This window comes from Rhinoderma darwinii, unplaced genomic scaffold (genome assembly GCF_050947455.1).
Source record: "Rhinoderma darwinii isolate aRhiDar2 unplaced genomic scaffold, aRhiDar2.hap1 Scaffold_576, whole genome shotgun sequence".
In the NCBI taxonomy this organism is placed as follows: Eukaryota; Metazoa; Chordata; class Amphibia; order Anura; family Rhinodermatidae; genus Rhinoderma; species Rhinoderma darwinii.
The window spans coordinates 1-14420 of NW_027464129.1; the positions used below are offsets into that span (position 1 = coordinate 1).

The 14420-nt window shown below is 49.5% G+C and overlaps 7 non-coding genes and 4 pseudogenes across 7 annotated transcripts; all 11 read left to right on the forward strand.

Annotated features, from left to right (window-relative positions):
• Nucleotides 1-441: 441 nt before the first annotated feature.
• On the forward strand, nt 442-632 carry LOC142724203 (U2 spliceosomal RNA). Its single transcript, XR_012876038.1, has one exon. It is a non-coding gene; the product is annotated as a U2 spliceosomal RNA (small nuclear RNA).
• A 1338-nt stretch (nt 633-1970) lies between these two features.
• LOC142724204 (U2 spliceosomal RNA) lies at nt 1971-2161 on the forward strand. The gene has a single exon (XR_012876039.1). It is a non-coding gene; the product is annotated as a U2 spliceosomal RNA (small nuclear RNA).
• A 1325-nt stretch (nt 2162-3486) lies between these two features.
• LOC142724232 (U2 spliceosomal RNA) lies at nt 3487-3556 on the forward strand (annotated as a pseudogene).
• A 787-nt stretch (nt 3557-4343) lies between these two features.
• LOC142724219 (U2 spliceosomal RNA) lies at nt 4344-4525 on the forward strand. The gene has a single exon (XR_012876048.1). It is a non-coding gene; the product is annotated as a U2 spliceosomal RNA (small nuclear RNA).
• A 1330-nt stretch (nt 4526-5855) lies between these two features.
• On the forward strand, nt 5856-5925 carry LOC142724233 (U2 spliceosomal RNA; annotated as a pseudogene).
• Nucleotides 5926-6712: 787 nt separating this feature from the next.
• On the forward strand, nt 6713-6894 carry LOC142724220 (U2 spliceosomal RNA). The gene has a single exon (XR_012876049.1). It is a non-coding gene; the product is annotated as a U2 spliceosomal RNA (small nuclear RNA).
• Nucleotides 6895-8210: 1316 nt separating this feature from the next.
• LOC142724205 (U2 spliceosomal RNA) lies at nt 8211-8401 on the forward strand. The gene has a single exon (XR_012876040.1). It is a non-coding gene; the product is annotated as a U2 spliceosomal RNA (small nuclear RNA).
• A 1338-nt stretch (nt 8402-9739) lies between these two features.
• On the forward strand, nt 9740-9930 carry LOC142724206 (U2 spliceosomal RNA). Its single transcript, XR_012876041.1, has one exon. It is a non-coding gene; the product is annotated as a U2 spliceosomal RNA (small nuclear RNA).
• Nucleotides 9931-11256: 1326 nt separating this feature from the next.
• Nucleotides 11257-11326, forward strand: LOC142724234 (U2 spliceosomal RNA; annotated as a pseudogene).
• A 787-nt stretch (nt 11327-12113) lies between these two features.
• Nucleotides 12114-12295, forward strand: LOC142724221 (U2 spliceosomal RNA). Its single transcript, XR_012876050.1, has one exon. It is a non-coding gene; the product is annotated as a U2 spliceosomal RNA (small nuclear RNA).
• A 1370-nt stretch (nt 12296-13665) lies between these two features.
• Nucleotides 13666-13735, forward strand: LOC142724235 (U2 spliceosomal RNA; annotated as a pseudogene).
• Nucleotides 13736-14420: the final 685 nt, after the last annotated feature.

Consider the following 14420-nt stretch of genomic DNA (forward strand, 5'->3'; position numbering starts at 1 on the left):
ACATCATAATGGGGCCTGCCTCAGAGATAAAAGCCTGGGCCCAGGCAGTGTTGGTCAGTGCTGCTCAGCAGGCAGCACCGGACTGGATTGGATTAAAGCTGATACAAGGTGTGAAGGAACAAGGGGTGGCTGTGGGCATGCACTTGCTGCCGCTGCCAGTGTTTATCTGCATGGCAGGAGGGCATTTGGGCGTTGCCAGGAAGGCGTTTTTATGTAGATTCCTCCTCCTCTTTCAGCACTGCATTGTGGTGCAAGCAAAAGAAGCAAATCCTGTCTGGCTTCCTCTCCGGCCTTTATTCACCTCCCTCCCGCTTAGTAGCTGTAAATGTGTGTGAGCCTGCAGGGCCCCATGGAATTGCCTAGGAGTAGGCTGAATCAATCGCTGCAAGGGGTGAACAGCAGTATTAGGCAGGCTCGGTCAACGGCCGGCCCATTCGGGTTATCGCTTCTCGGCCTTTTGGCTAAGATCAAGTGTAGTATCTGTTCTTATCAGTTTAATATCTGATACGTCCCCTATCTGGGGACCATATATTAAATGGATTTTTCGAACAGGGAGATGGAAATAGAGCTTGCTCTGTCCACTCCACGCATTGACCTGGTATTGCAGTATTTCCAGGACCGGTGCACCCTTCCCTTATGTGTTGACTAAAATCAGATTCCAAAAGTGCTATTTGTGTTTGCTATTGTTTTTGTCTTTCTGATGGGATCTCCCCTTTTAATCCCATTATTTCAACACCTGTTGGACAATGCATTTGTACAGTCATGTGTGATAATGAGCTCATTTATTAAATGCAATTAATTAATACATTGCCACCTCTTGTTGTGTGTGTGTGTGTGTGTGTGTGTGTGTGTGTGTGTGTGTGTGTGTGTGTGTGTGTGTGTGTGTGTGTCTTCTGTGTTTCTGTGTTTCCGGCATTTCACATTGGAACAGCTCATTCACCTTCCTTGTCTTCTCTCCGCCCTCCCTTTTAGGTAAGTTAAAGAGCTGCACCTGAGCCAGCCACTGATTGATGCAGCACCACAGTCAAATAGTGGAGTGGAGTGGAGTAGGGGAACAGCAAACAGCCATTAAAGCAGCCAGCCGCCTACCCGCCACAATGGACCTACCTGTGTACACTAGATGGATGTGATGGAATGTACTGTCGTCCCTACATTTCAAGAAGAAGTAAGAATTGCAGTTGCAACAAACCCTTGCTTGCCTACAAAGAGAGCAGCAATTTGGATTTGTTACTATGTTACCTGGAAGAATAACAAACTGTGCAAGGATGGAGGTTGTAGGAGCAAAGAGAAGTTGTCTGTAAAGTTGGTGGATGCCTATTTTCCATTTTGCAGTCCCTTGTCTCCCTCTTGTGGCCTCCTGGAGGCAAGTAGCTGTGCAAAAAAAAGACAGCCTGGCGGCCGGCTGTTGCAGTGTTGCCCTCTCAGGCAACACTGAGTGACTGACTGAGCCGCACCGTCTTATATAAAGTTCAGACGGAACTTTGCACGTGTCATAGTGGAGCCCTCAGGATTCCAGAGCCAGCTTTCTGACATCATAATGGGGCCTGCCTCAGAGATAAAAGCCTGGGCCCAGGCAGTGTTGGTCAGTGCTGCTCAGCAGGCAGCACCGGACTGGATTGGATTAAAGCTGATACAAGGTGTGAAGGAACAAGGGGTGGCTGTGGGCATGCACTTGCTGCCGCTGCCAGTGTTTATCTGCATGGCAGGAGGGCATTTGGGCGTTGCCAGGAAGGCGTTTTTATGTAGATTCCTCCTCCTCTTTCAGCACTGCATTGTGGTGCAAGCAAAAGAAGCAAATCCTGTCTGGCTTCCTCTCCGGCCTTTATTCACCTCCCTCCCGCTTAGTAGCTGTAAATGTGTGTGAGCCTGCAGGGCCCCATGGAATTGCCTAGGAGTAGGCTGAATCAATCGCTGCAAGGGGTGAACAGCAGTATTAGGCAGGCTCGGTCAACGGCCGGCCCATTCGGGTTATCGCTTCTCGGCCTTTTGGCTAAGATCAAGTGTAGTATCTGTTCTTATCAGTTTAATATCTGATACGTCCCCTATCTGGGGACCATATATTAAATGGATTTTTCGAACAGGGAGATGGAAATAGAGCTTGCTCTGTCCACTCCACGCATTGACCTGGTATTGCAGTATTTCCAGGACCGGTGCACCCTTCCCTTATGTGTTGACTAAAATCAGATTCCAAAAGTGCTATTTGTGTTTGCTATTGTTTTTGTCTTTCTGATGGGATCTCCCCTTTTAATCCCATTATTTCAACACCTGTTGGACAATGCATTTGTACAGTCATGTGTGATAATGAGCTCATTTATTAAATGCAATTAATTAATACATTGCCACCTCTTGTGTGTGTGTGTGTGTGTGTGTGTGTGTGTGTGTGTGTGTGTGTGTGTGTGTGTGTGTCTTCTGTGTTTCTGTGTTTCCGGCATTTCACATTGGAACAGCTCATTCACCTTCCTTGTCTTCTCTCCGCCCTCCCTTTTAGGTAAGTTAAAGAGCTGCACCTGAGCCAGCCACTGATTGATGCAGCACCACAGTCAAATAGTGGAGTGGAGTGGAGTAGGGGAACAGCAAACAGCCATTAAAGCAGCCAGCCGCCTACCCGCCACAATGGACCTACCTGTGTACACTAGATGGATGTGATGGAATGTACTGTCGTCCCTACATTTCAAGAAGAAGTAAGAATTGCAGTTGCAACAAACCCTTGCTTGCCTACAAAGAGAGCAGCAATTTGGATTTGTTACTATGTTACCTGGAAGAATAACAAACTGTGCAAGGATGGAGGTTGTAGGAGCAAAGAGAAGTTGTCTGTAAAGTAGGTGGATGCCTATTTTCCATTTTGCAGTCCCTTGTCTCCCTCTTGTGGCCTCCTGGAGGCAAGTAGCTGTGCAAAAAAAAGACAGCCTGGCGGCCGGCTGTTGCAGTGTTGCCCTCTCAGGCAACACTGAGTGACTGACTGAGCCGCACCGTCTTATATAAAGTTCAGACGGAACTTTGCACGTGTCATAGTGGAGCCCTCAGGATTCCAGAGCCAGCTTTCTGACATCATAATGGGGCCTGCCTCAGAGATAAAAGCCTGGGCCCAGGCAGTGTTGGTCAGTGCTGCTCAGCAGGCAGCACCGGACTGGATTGGATTAAAGCTGATACAAGGTGTGAAGGAACAAGGGGTGGCTGTGGGCATGCACTTGCTGCCGCTGCCAGTGTTTATCTGCATGGCAGGAGGGCATTTGGGCGTTGCCAGGAAGGCGTTTTTATGTAGATTCCTCCTCCTCTTTCAGCACTGCATTGTGGTGCAAGCAAAAGAAGCAAATCCTGTCTGGCTTCCTCTCCGGCCTTTATTCACCTCCCTCCCGCTTAGTAGCTGTAAATGTGTGTGAGCCTGCAGGGCCCCATGGAATTGCCTAGGAGTAGGCTGAATCAATCGCTGCAAGGGGTGAACAGCAGTATTAGGCAGGCTCGGTCAACGGCCGGCCCATTCGGGTTATCGCTTCTCGGCCTTTTGGCTAAGATCAAGTGTAGTACCTGCTCAAGCTGAGGTTAGTAATCATCCCTGCCGGTGGTACGTGGGCCATCGTAGGGGGATGACAGAACGCCGAGGTGAGGGCAGGGAACCACAACGGTCATCGCTCTGGTGTACGCATTTGGTTTAAAGGTACCATTTGTAGGTGACCAGGCGACCGCCGGATCGAGGTCATTAGGCCGGGTAGTTTGGAAGCCCGAGTTGCTATGTGCCCCAGGGCTGGTGACCCTGGGGTGCCCTAACTCACTGGGGGTGGGATCCCACTGAGTGAAGGCACACTTGCACGCACTCTCTTTCACGCTATATGAGCACACACCTTTATTCTCCCGGCCTTCTGGCTGGGAGATGAGGAATTTTTTATACCTGGCGGATGTCCAGGCTGTATCACAGCGCACATCCACTTATTTAATTTTGTTTTTCACTGTGTGTTTGTCACGTTTGTCACAAGGATTTTGGGATGCGGTGCCCTTTTGGGACCCTCCTGAGGTCTAGGGGGAAAATGTGTGGCCTTCTGGTTCCTTTTTCCCCTGCAACCCGGCCTCCCTTCTTCGGAGGGGAGGTGCAACTAGGATGCAGGCTCCTAGGTGGACACTGGGGTGGCAGCCCAGGTAGAAGCCTAGGAGTGTGTTTGGGTCTCCCTAAGCTTCGGCGAGGGGGGACCATCGATCCTTGATCCTCTAGGCCTATGGTTTGGAGGGTCAGGGAATGGTTATGCGGGGCCTCTCTCTTTTAAGAGAAGGGCTGCGATAGACCGCATCCTTGTGCACTTTTTGTGTGGCACCTCTGCACTTTTTATGCACTTGGGTGATAGAAAGCACGACTCGGGCTTTCAAAAAAAAAAAAAAAAAATCTGTTCTTATCAGTTTAATATCTGATACGTCCCCTATCTGGGGACCATATATTAAATGGATTTTTCGAACAGGGAGATGGAAATAGAGCTTGCTCTGTCCACTCCACGCATTGACCTGGTATTGCAGTATTTCCAGGACCGGTGCACCCTTCCCTTATGTGTTGACTAAAATCAGATTCCAAAAGTGCTATTTGTGTTTGCTATTGTTTTTGTCTTTCTGATGGGATCTCCCCTTTTAATCCCATTATTTCAACACCTGTTGGACAATGCATTTGTACAGTCATGTGTGATAATGAGCTCATTTATTAAATGCAATTAATTAATACATTGCCACCTCTTGTTGTGTGTGTGTGTGTGTGTGTGTGTGTGTGTGTGTGTGTGTGTGTGTGTGTGTGTGTGTGTCTTCTGTGTTTCTGTGTTTCCGGCATTTCACATTGGAACAGCTCATTCACCTTCCTTGTCTTCTCTCCGCCCTCCCTTTTAGGTAAGTTAAAGAGCTGCACCTGAGCCAGCCACTGATTGATGCAGCACCACAGTCAAATAGTGGAGTGGAGTGGAGTAGGGGAACAGCAAACAGCCATTAAAGCAGCCAGCCGCCTACCCGCCACAATGGACCTACCTGTGTACACTAGATGGATGTGATGGAATGTACTGTCGTCCCTACATTTCAAGAAGAAGTAAGAATTGCAGTTGCAACAAACCCTTGCTTGCCTACAAAGAGAGCAGCAATTTGGATTTGTTACTATGTTACCTGGAAGAATAACAAACTGTGCAAGGATGGAGGTTGTAGGAGCAAAGAGAAGTTGTCTGTAAAGTTGGTGGATGCCTATTTTCCATTTTGCAGTCCCTTGTCTCCCTCTTGTGGCCTCCTGGAGGCAAGTAGCTGTGCAAAAAAAAGACAGCCTGGCGGCCGGCTGTTGCAGTGTTGCCCTCTCAGGCAACACTGAGTGACTGACTGAGCCGCACCGTCTTATATAAAGTTCAGACGGAACTTTGCACGTGTCATAGTGGAGCCCTCAGGATTCCAGAGCCAGCTTTCTGACATCATAATGGGGCCTGCCTCAGAGATAAAAGCCTGGGCCCAGGCAGTGTTGGTCAGTGCTGCTCAGCAGGCAGCACCGGACTGGATTGGATTAAAGCTGATACAAGGTGTGAAGGAACAAGGGGTGGCTGTGGGCATGCACTTGCTGCCGCTGCCAGTGTTTATCTGCATGGCAGGAGGGCATTTGGGCGTTGCCAGGAAGGCGTTTTTATGTAGATTCCTCCTCCTCTTTCAGCACTGCATTGTGGTGCAAGCAAAAGAAGCAAATCCTGTCTGGCTTCCTCTCCGGCCTTTATTCACCTCCCTCCCGCTTAGTAGCTGTAAATGTGTGTGAGCCTGCAGGGCCCCATGGAATTGCCTAGGAGTAGGCTGAATCAATCGCTGCAAGGGGTGAACAGCAGTATTAGGCAGGCTCGGTCAACGGCCGGCCCATTCGGGTTATCGCTTCTCGGCCTTTTGGCTAAGATCAAGTGTAGTACCTGCTCAAGCTGAGGTTAGTAATCATCCCTGCCGGTGGTACGTGGGCCATCGTAGGGGGATGACAGAACGCCGAGGTGAGGGCAGGGAACCACAACGGTCATCGCTCTGGTGTACGCATTTGGTTTAAAGGTACCATTTGTAGGTGACCAGGCGACCGCCGGATCGAGGTCATTAGGCCGGGTAGTTTGGAAGCCCGAGTTGCTATGTGCCCCAGGGCTGGTGACCCTGGGGTGCCCTAACTCACTGGGGGTGGGATCCCACTGAGTGAAGGCACACTTGCACGCACTCTCTTTCACGCTATATGAGCACACACCTTTATTCTCCCGGCCTTCTGGCTGGGAGATGAGGAATTTTTTATACCTGGCGGATGTCCAGGCTGTATCACAGCGCACATCCACTTATTTAATTTTGTTTTTCACTGTGTGTTTGTCACGTTTGTCACAAGGATTTTGGGATGCGGTGCCCTTTTGGGACCCTCCTGAGGTCTAGGGGGAAAATGTGTGGCCTTCTGGTTCCTTTTTCCCCTGCAACCCGGCCTCCCTTCTTCGGAGGGGAGGTGCAACTAGGATGCAGGCTCCTAGGTGGACACTGGGGTGGCAGCCCAGGTAGAAGCCTAGGAGTGTGTTTGGGTCTCCCTAAGCTTCGGCGAGGGGGGACCATCGATCCTTGATCCTCTAGGCCTATGGTTTGGAGGGTCAGGGAATGGTTATGCGGGGCCTCTCTCTTTTAAGAGAAGGGCTGCGATAGACCGCATCCTTGTGCACTTTTTGTGTGGCACCTCTGCACTTTTTATGCACTTGGGTGATAGAAAGCACGACTCGGGCTTTCAAAAAAAAAAAAAAAAAATCTGTTCTTATCAGTTTAATATCTGATACGTCCCCTATCTGGGGACCATATATTAAATGGATTTTTCGAACAGGGAGATGGAAATAGAGCTTGCTCTGTCCACTCCACGCATTGACCTGGTATTGCAGTATTTCCAGGACCGGTGCACCCTTCCCTTATGTGTTGACTAAAATCAGATTCCAAAAGTGCTATTTGTGTTTGCTATTGTTTTTGTCTTTCTGATGGGATCTCCCCTTTTAATCCCATTATTTCAACACCTGTTGGACAATGCATTTGTACAGTCATGTGTGATAATGAGCTCATTTATTAAATGCAATTAATTAATACATTGCCACCTCTTGTTGTGTGTGTGTGTGTGTGTGTGTGTGTGTGTGTGTGTGTGTGTGTGTCTTCTGTGTTTCTGTGTTTCCGGCATTTCACATTGGAACAGCTCATTCACCTTCCTTGTCTTCTCTCCGCCCTCCCTTTTAGGTAAGTTAAAGAGCTGCACCTGAGCCAGCCACTGATTGATGCAGCACCACAGTCAAATAGTGGAGTGGAGTGGAGTAGGGGAACAGCAAACAGCCATTAAAGCAGCCAGCCGCCTACCCGCCACAATGGACCTACCTGTGTACACTAGATGGATGTGATGGAATGTACTGTCGTCCCTACATTTCAAGAAGAAGTAAGAATTGCAGTTGCAACAAACCCTTGCTTGCCTACAAAGAGAGCAGCAATTTGGATTTGTTACTATGTTACCTGGAAGAATAACAAACTGTGCAAGGATGGAGGTTGTAGGAGCAAAGAGAAGTTGTCTGTAAAGTTGGTGGATGCCTATTTTCCATTTTGCAGTCCCTTGTCTCCCTCTTGTGGCCTCCTGGAGGCAAGTAGCTGTGCAAAAAAAAGACAGCCTGGCGGCCGGCTGTTGCAGTGTTGCCCTCTCAGGCAACACTGAGTGACTGACTGAGCCGCACCGTCTTATATAAAGTTCAGACGGAACTTTGCACGTGTCATAGTGGAGCCCTCAGGATTCCAGAGCCAGCTTTCTGACATCATAATGGGGCCTGCCTCAGAGATAAAAGCCTGGGCCCAGGCAGTGTTGGTCAGTGCTGCTCAGCAGGCAGCACCGGACTGGATTGGATTAAAGCTGATACAAGGTGTGAAGGAACAAGGGGTGGCTGTGGGCATGCACTTGCTGCCGCTGCCAGTGTTTATCTGCATGGCAGGAGGGCATTTGGGCGTTGCCAGGAAGGCGTTTTTATGTAGATTCCTCCTCCTCTTTCAGCACTGCATTGTGGTGCAAGCAAAAGAAGCAAATCCTGTCTGGCTTCCTCTCCGGCCTTTATTCACCTCCCTCCCGCTTAGTAGCTGTAAATGTGTGTGAGCCTGCAGGGCCCCATGGAATTGCCTAGGAGTAGGCTGAATCAATCGCTGCAAGGGGTGAACAGCAGTATTAGGCAGGCTCGGTCAACGGCCGGCCCATTCGGGTTATCGCTTCTCGGCCTTTTGGCTAAGATCAAGTGTAGTATCTGTTCTTATCAGTTTAATATCTGATACGTCCCCTATCTGGGGACCATATATTAAATGGATTTTTCGAACAGGGAGATGGAAATAGAGCTTGCTCTGTCCACTCCACGCATTGACCTGGTATTGCAGTATTTCCAGGACCGGTGCACCCTTCCCTTATGTGTTGACTAAAATCAGATTCCAAAAGTGCTATTTGTGTTTGCTATTGTTTTTGTCTTTCTGATGGGATCTCCCCTTTTAATCCCATTATTTCAACACCTGTTGGACAATGCATTTGTACAGTCATGTGTGATAATGAGCTCATTTATTAAATGCAATTAATTAATACATTGCCACCTCTTGTTGTGTGTGTGTGTGTGTGTGTGTGTGTGTGTGTGTGTGTGTGTGTGTGTGTGTGTGTGTGTGTGTGTGTCTTCTGTGTTTCTGTGTTTCCGGCATTTCACATTGGAACAGCTCATTCACCTTCCTTGTCTTCTCTCCGCCCTCCCTTTTAGGTAAGTTAAAGAGCTGCACCTGAGCCAGCCACTGATTGATGCAGCACCACAGTCAAATAGTGGAGTGGAGTGGAGTAGGGGAACAGCAAACAGCCATTAAAGCAGCCAGCCGCCTACCCGCCACAATGGACCTACCTGTGTACACTAGATGGATGTGATGGAATGTACTGTCGTCCCTACATTTCAAGAAGAAGTAAGAATTGCAGTTGCAACAAACCCTTGCTTGCCTACAAAGAGAGCAGCAATTTGGATTTGTTACTATGTTACCTGGAAGAATAACAAACTGTGCAAGGATGGAGGTTGTAGGAGCAAAGAGAAGTTGTCTGTAAAGTTGGTGGATGCCTATTTTCCATTTTGCAGTCCCTTGTCTCCCTCTTGTGGCCTCCTGGAGGCAAGTAGCTGTGCAAAAAAAAGACAGCCTGGCGGCCGGCTGTTGCAGTGTTGCCCTCTCAGGCAACACTGAGTGACTGACTGAGCCGCACCGTCTTATATAAAGTTCAGACGGAACTTTGCACGTGTCATAGTGGAGCCCTCAGGATTCCAGAGCCAGCTTTCTGACATCATAATGGGGCCTGCCTCAGAGATAAAAGCCTGGGCCCAGGCAGTGTTGGTCAGTGCTGCTCAGCAGGCAGCACCGGACTGGATTGGATTAAAGCTGATACAAGGTGTGAAGGAACAAGGGGTGGCTGTGGGCATGCACTTGCTGCCGCTGCCAGTGTTTATCTGCATGGCAGGAGGGCATTTGGGCGTTGCCAGGAAGGCGTTTTTATGTAGATTCCTCCTCCTCTTTCAGCACTGCATTGTGGTGCAAGCAAAAGAAGCAAATCCTGTCTGGCTTCCTCTCCGGCCTTTATTCACCTCCCTCCCGCTTAGTAGCTGTAAATGTGTGTGAGCCTGCAGGGCCCCATGGAATTGCCTAGGAGTAGGCTGAATCAATCGCTGCAAGGGGTGAACAGCAGTATTAGGCAGGCTCGGTCAACGGCCGGCCCATTCGGGTTATCGCTTCTCGGCCTTTTGGCTAAGATCAAGTGTAGTATCTGTTCTTATCAGTTTAATATCTGATACGTCCCCTATCTGGGGACCATATATTAAATGGATTTTTCGAACAGGGAGATGGAAATAGAGCTTGCTCTGTCCACTCCACGCATTGACCTGGTATTGCAGTATTTCCAGGACCGGTGCACCCTTCCCTTATGTGTTGACTAAAATCAGATTCCAAAAGTGCTATTTGTGTTTGCTATTGTTTTTGTCTTTCTGATGGGATCTCCCCTTTTAATCCCATTATTTCAACACCTGTTGGACAATGCATTTGTACAGTCATGTGTGATAATGAGCTCATTTATTAAATGCAATTAATTAATACATTGCCACCTCTTGTTGTGTGTGTGTGTGTGTGTGTGTGTGTGTGTGTGTGTGTGTGTGTGTGTGTGTGTGTCTTCTGTGTTTCTGTGTTTCCGGCATTTCACATTGGAACAGCTCATTCACCTTCCTTGTCTTCTCTCCGCCCTCCCTTTTAGGTAAGTTAAAGAGCTGCACCTGAGCCAGCCACTGATTGATGCAGCACCACAGTCAAATAGTGGAGTGGAGTGGAGTAGGGGAACAGCAAACAGCCATTAAAGCAGCCAGCCGCCTACCCGCCACAATGGACCTACCTGTGTACACTAGATGGATGTGATGGAATGTACTGTCGTCCCTACATTTCAAGAAGAAGTAAGAATTGCAGTTGCAACAAACCCTTGCTTGCCTACAAAGAGAGCAGCAATTTGGATTTGTTACTATGTTACCTGGAAGAATAACAAACTGTGCAAGGATGGAGGTTGTAGGAGCAAAGAGAAGTTGTCTGTAAAGTTGGTGGATGCCTATTTTCCATTTTGCAGTCCCTTGTCTCCCTCTTGTGGCCTCCTGGAGGCAAGTAGCTGTGCAAAAAAAAGACAGCCTGGCGGCCGGCTGTTGCAGTGTTGCCCTCTCAGGCAACACTGAGTGACTGACTGAGCCGCACCGTCTTATATAAAGTTCAGACGGAACTTTGCACGTGTCATAGTGGAGCCCTCAGGATTCCAGAGCCAGCTTTCTGACATCATAATGGGGCCTGCCTCAGAGATAAAAGCCTGGGCCCAGGCAGTGTTGGTCAGTGCTGCTCAGCAGGCAGCACCGGACTGGATTGGATTAAAGCTGATACAAGGTGTGAAGGAACAAGGGGTGGCTGTGGGCATGCACTTGCTGCCGCTGCCAGTGTTTATCTGCATGGCAGGAGGGCATTTGGGCGTTGCCAGGAAGGCGTTTTTATGTAGATTCCTCCTCCTCTTTCAGCACTGCATTGTGGTGCAAGCAAAAGAAGCAAATCCTGTCTGGCTTCCTCTCCGGCCTTTATTCACCTCCCTCCCGCTTAGTAGCTGTAAATGTGTGTGAGCCTGCAGGGCCCCATGGAATTGCCTAGGAGTAGGCTGAATCAATCGCTGCAAGGGGTGAACAGCAGTATTAGGCAGGCTCGGTCAACGGCCGGCCCATTCGGGTTATCGCTTCTCGGCCTTTTGGCTAAGATCAAGTGTAGTACCTGCTCAAGCTGAGGTTAGTAATCATCCCTGCCGGTGGTACGTGGGCCATCGTAGGGGGATGACAGAACGCCGAGGTGAGGGCAGGGAACCACAACGGTCATCGCTCTGGTGTACGCATTTGGTTTAAAGGTACCATTTGTAGGTGACCAGGCGACCGCCGGATCGAGGTCATTAGGCCGGGTAGTTTGGAAGCCCGAGTTGCTATGTGCCCCAGGGCTGGTGACCCTGGGGTGCCCTAACTCACTGGGGGTGGGATCCCACTGAGTGAAGGCACACTTGCACGCACTCTCTTTCACGCTATATGAGCACACACCTTTATTCTCCCGGCCTTCTGGCTGGGAGATGAGGAATTTTTTATACCTGGCGGATGTCCAGGCTGTATCACAGCGCACATCCACTTATTTAATTTTGTTTTTCACTGTGTGTTTGTCACGTTTGTCACAAGGATTTTGGGATGCGGTGCCCTTTTGGGACCCTCCTGAGGTCTAGGGGGAAAATGTGTGGCCTTCTGGTTCCTTTTTCCCCTGCAACCCGGCCTCCCTTCTTCGGAGGGGAGGTGCAACTAGGATGCAGGCTCCTAGGTGGACACTGGGGTGGCAGCCCAGGTAGAAGCCTAGGAGTGTGTTTGGGTCTCCCTAAGCTTCGGCGAGGGGGGACCATCGATCCTTGATCCTCTAGGCCTATGGTTTGGAGGGTCAGGGAATGGTTATGCGGGGCCTCTCTCTTTTAAGAGAAGGGCTGCGATAGACCGCATCCTTGTGCACTTTTTGTGTGGCACCTCTGCACTTTTTATGCACTTGGGTGATAGAAAGCACGACTCGGGCTTTCAAAAAAAAAAAAAAAAAATCTGTTCTTATCAGTTTAATATCTGATACGTCCCCTATCTGGGGACCATATATTAAATGGATTTTTCGAACAGGGAGATGGAAATAGAGCTTGCTCTGTCCACTCCACGCATTGACCTGGTATTGCAGTATTTCCAGGACCGGTGCACCCTTCCCTTATGTGTTGACTAAAATCAGATTCCAAAAGTGCTATTTGTGTTTGCTATTGTTTTTGTCTTTCTGATGGGATCTCCCCTTTTAATCCCATTATTTCAACACCTGTTGGACAATGCATTTGTACAGTCATGTGTGATAATGAGCTCATTTATTAAATGCAATTAATTAATACATTGCCACCTCTTGTTGTGTGTGTGTGTGTGTGTGTGTGTGTGTGTGTGTGTGTGTGTGTGTGTGTGTGTGTGTGTGTGTGTGTGTGTGTGTGTGTGTGTGTGTGTGTGTGTGTGTCTTCTGTGTTTCTGTGTTTCCGGCATTTCACATTGGAACAGCTCATTCACCTTCCTTGTCTTCTCTCCGCCCTCCCTTTTAGGTAAGTTAAAGAGCTGCACCTGAGCCAGCCACTGATTGATGCAGCACCACAGTCAAATAGTGGAGTGGAGTGGAGTAGGGGAACAGCAAACAGCCATTAAAGCAGCCAGCCGCCTACCCGCCACAATGGACCTACCTGTGTACACTAGATGGATGTGATGGAATGTACTGTCGTCCCTACATTTCAAGAAGAAGTAAGAATTGCAGTTGCAACAAACCCTTGCTTGCCTACAAAGAGAGCAGCAATTTGGATTTGTTACTATGTTACCTGGAAGAATAACAAACTGTGCAAGGATGGAGGTTGTAGGAGCAAAGAGAAGTTGTCTGTAAAGTTGGTGGATGCCTATTTTCCATTTTGCAGTCCCTTGTCTCCCTCTTGTGGCCTCCTGGAGGCAAGTAGCTGTGCAAAAAAAAGACAGCCTGGCGGCCGGCTGTTGCAGTGTTGCCCTCTCAGGCAACACTGAGTGACTGACTGAGCCGCACCGTCTTATATAAAGTTCAGACGGAACTTTGCACGTGTCATAGTGGAGCCCTCAGGATTCCAGAGCCAGCTTTCTGACATCATAATGGGGCCTGCCTCAGAGATAAAAGCCTGGGCCCAGGCAGTGTTGGTCAGTGCTGCTCAGCAGGCAGCACCGGACTGGATTGGATTAAAGCTGATACAAGGTGTGAAGGAACAAGGGGTGGCTGTGGGCATGCACTTGCTGCCGCTGCCAGTGTTTATCTGCATGGCAGGAGGGCATTTGGGCGTTGCCAGGAAGGCGTTTTTATGTAGATTCCTCCTCCTCTTTCAGCACTGCATTGTGGTGCAAGCAAAAGAAGCAAATCCTGTCTGGCTTCCTCTCCGGCCTTTATTCACCTCCCTCCCGCTTAGTAGCTGTAAATGTGTGTGAGCCTGCAGGGCCCCATGGAATTGCCTAGGAGTAGGCTGAATCAATCGCTGCAAGGGGTGAACAGCAGTATTAGGCAGGCTCGGTCAACGGCCGGCCCATTCGGGTTATCGCTTCTCGGCCTTTTGGCTAAGATCAAGTGTAGTACCTGCTCAAGCTGAGGTTAGTAATCATCCCTGCCGGTGGTACGTGGGCCATCGTAGGGGGATGACAGAACGCCGAGGTGAGGGCAGGGAACCACAACGGTCATCGCTCTGGTGTACGCATTTGGTTTAAAGGTACCATTTGTAGGTGACCAGGCGACCGCCGGATCGAGGTCATTAGGCCGGGTAGTTTGGAAGCCCGAGTTGCTATGTGCCCCAGGGCTGGTGACCCTGGGGTGCCCTAACTCACTGGGGGTGGGATCCCACTGAGTGAAGGCACACTTGCACGCACTCTCTTTCACGCTATATGAGCACACACCTTTATTCTCCCGGCCTTCTGGCTGGGAGATGAGGAATTTTTTATACCTGGCGGATGTCCAGGCTGTATCACAGCGCACATCCACTTATTTAATTTTGTTTTTCACTGTGTGTTTGTCACGTTTGTCACAAGGATTTTGGGATGCGGTGCCCTTTTGGGACCCTCCTGAGGTCTAGGGGGAAAATGTGTGGCCTTCTGGTTCCTTTTTCCCCTGCAACCCGGCCTCCCTTCTTCGGAGGGGAGGTGCAACTAGGATGCAGGCTCCTAGGTGGACACTGGGGTGGCAGCCCAGGTAGAAGCCTAGGAGTGTGTTTGGGTCTCCCTAAGCTTCGGCGAGGGGGGACCATCGATCCTTGATCCTCTAGGCCTATGGTTTGGAGGGTCAGGGAATGGTTATGCGGG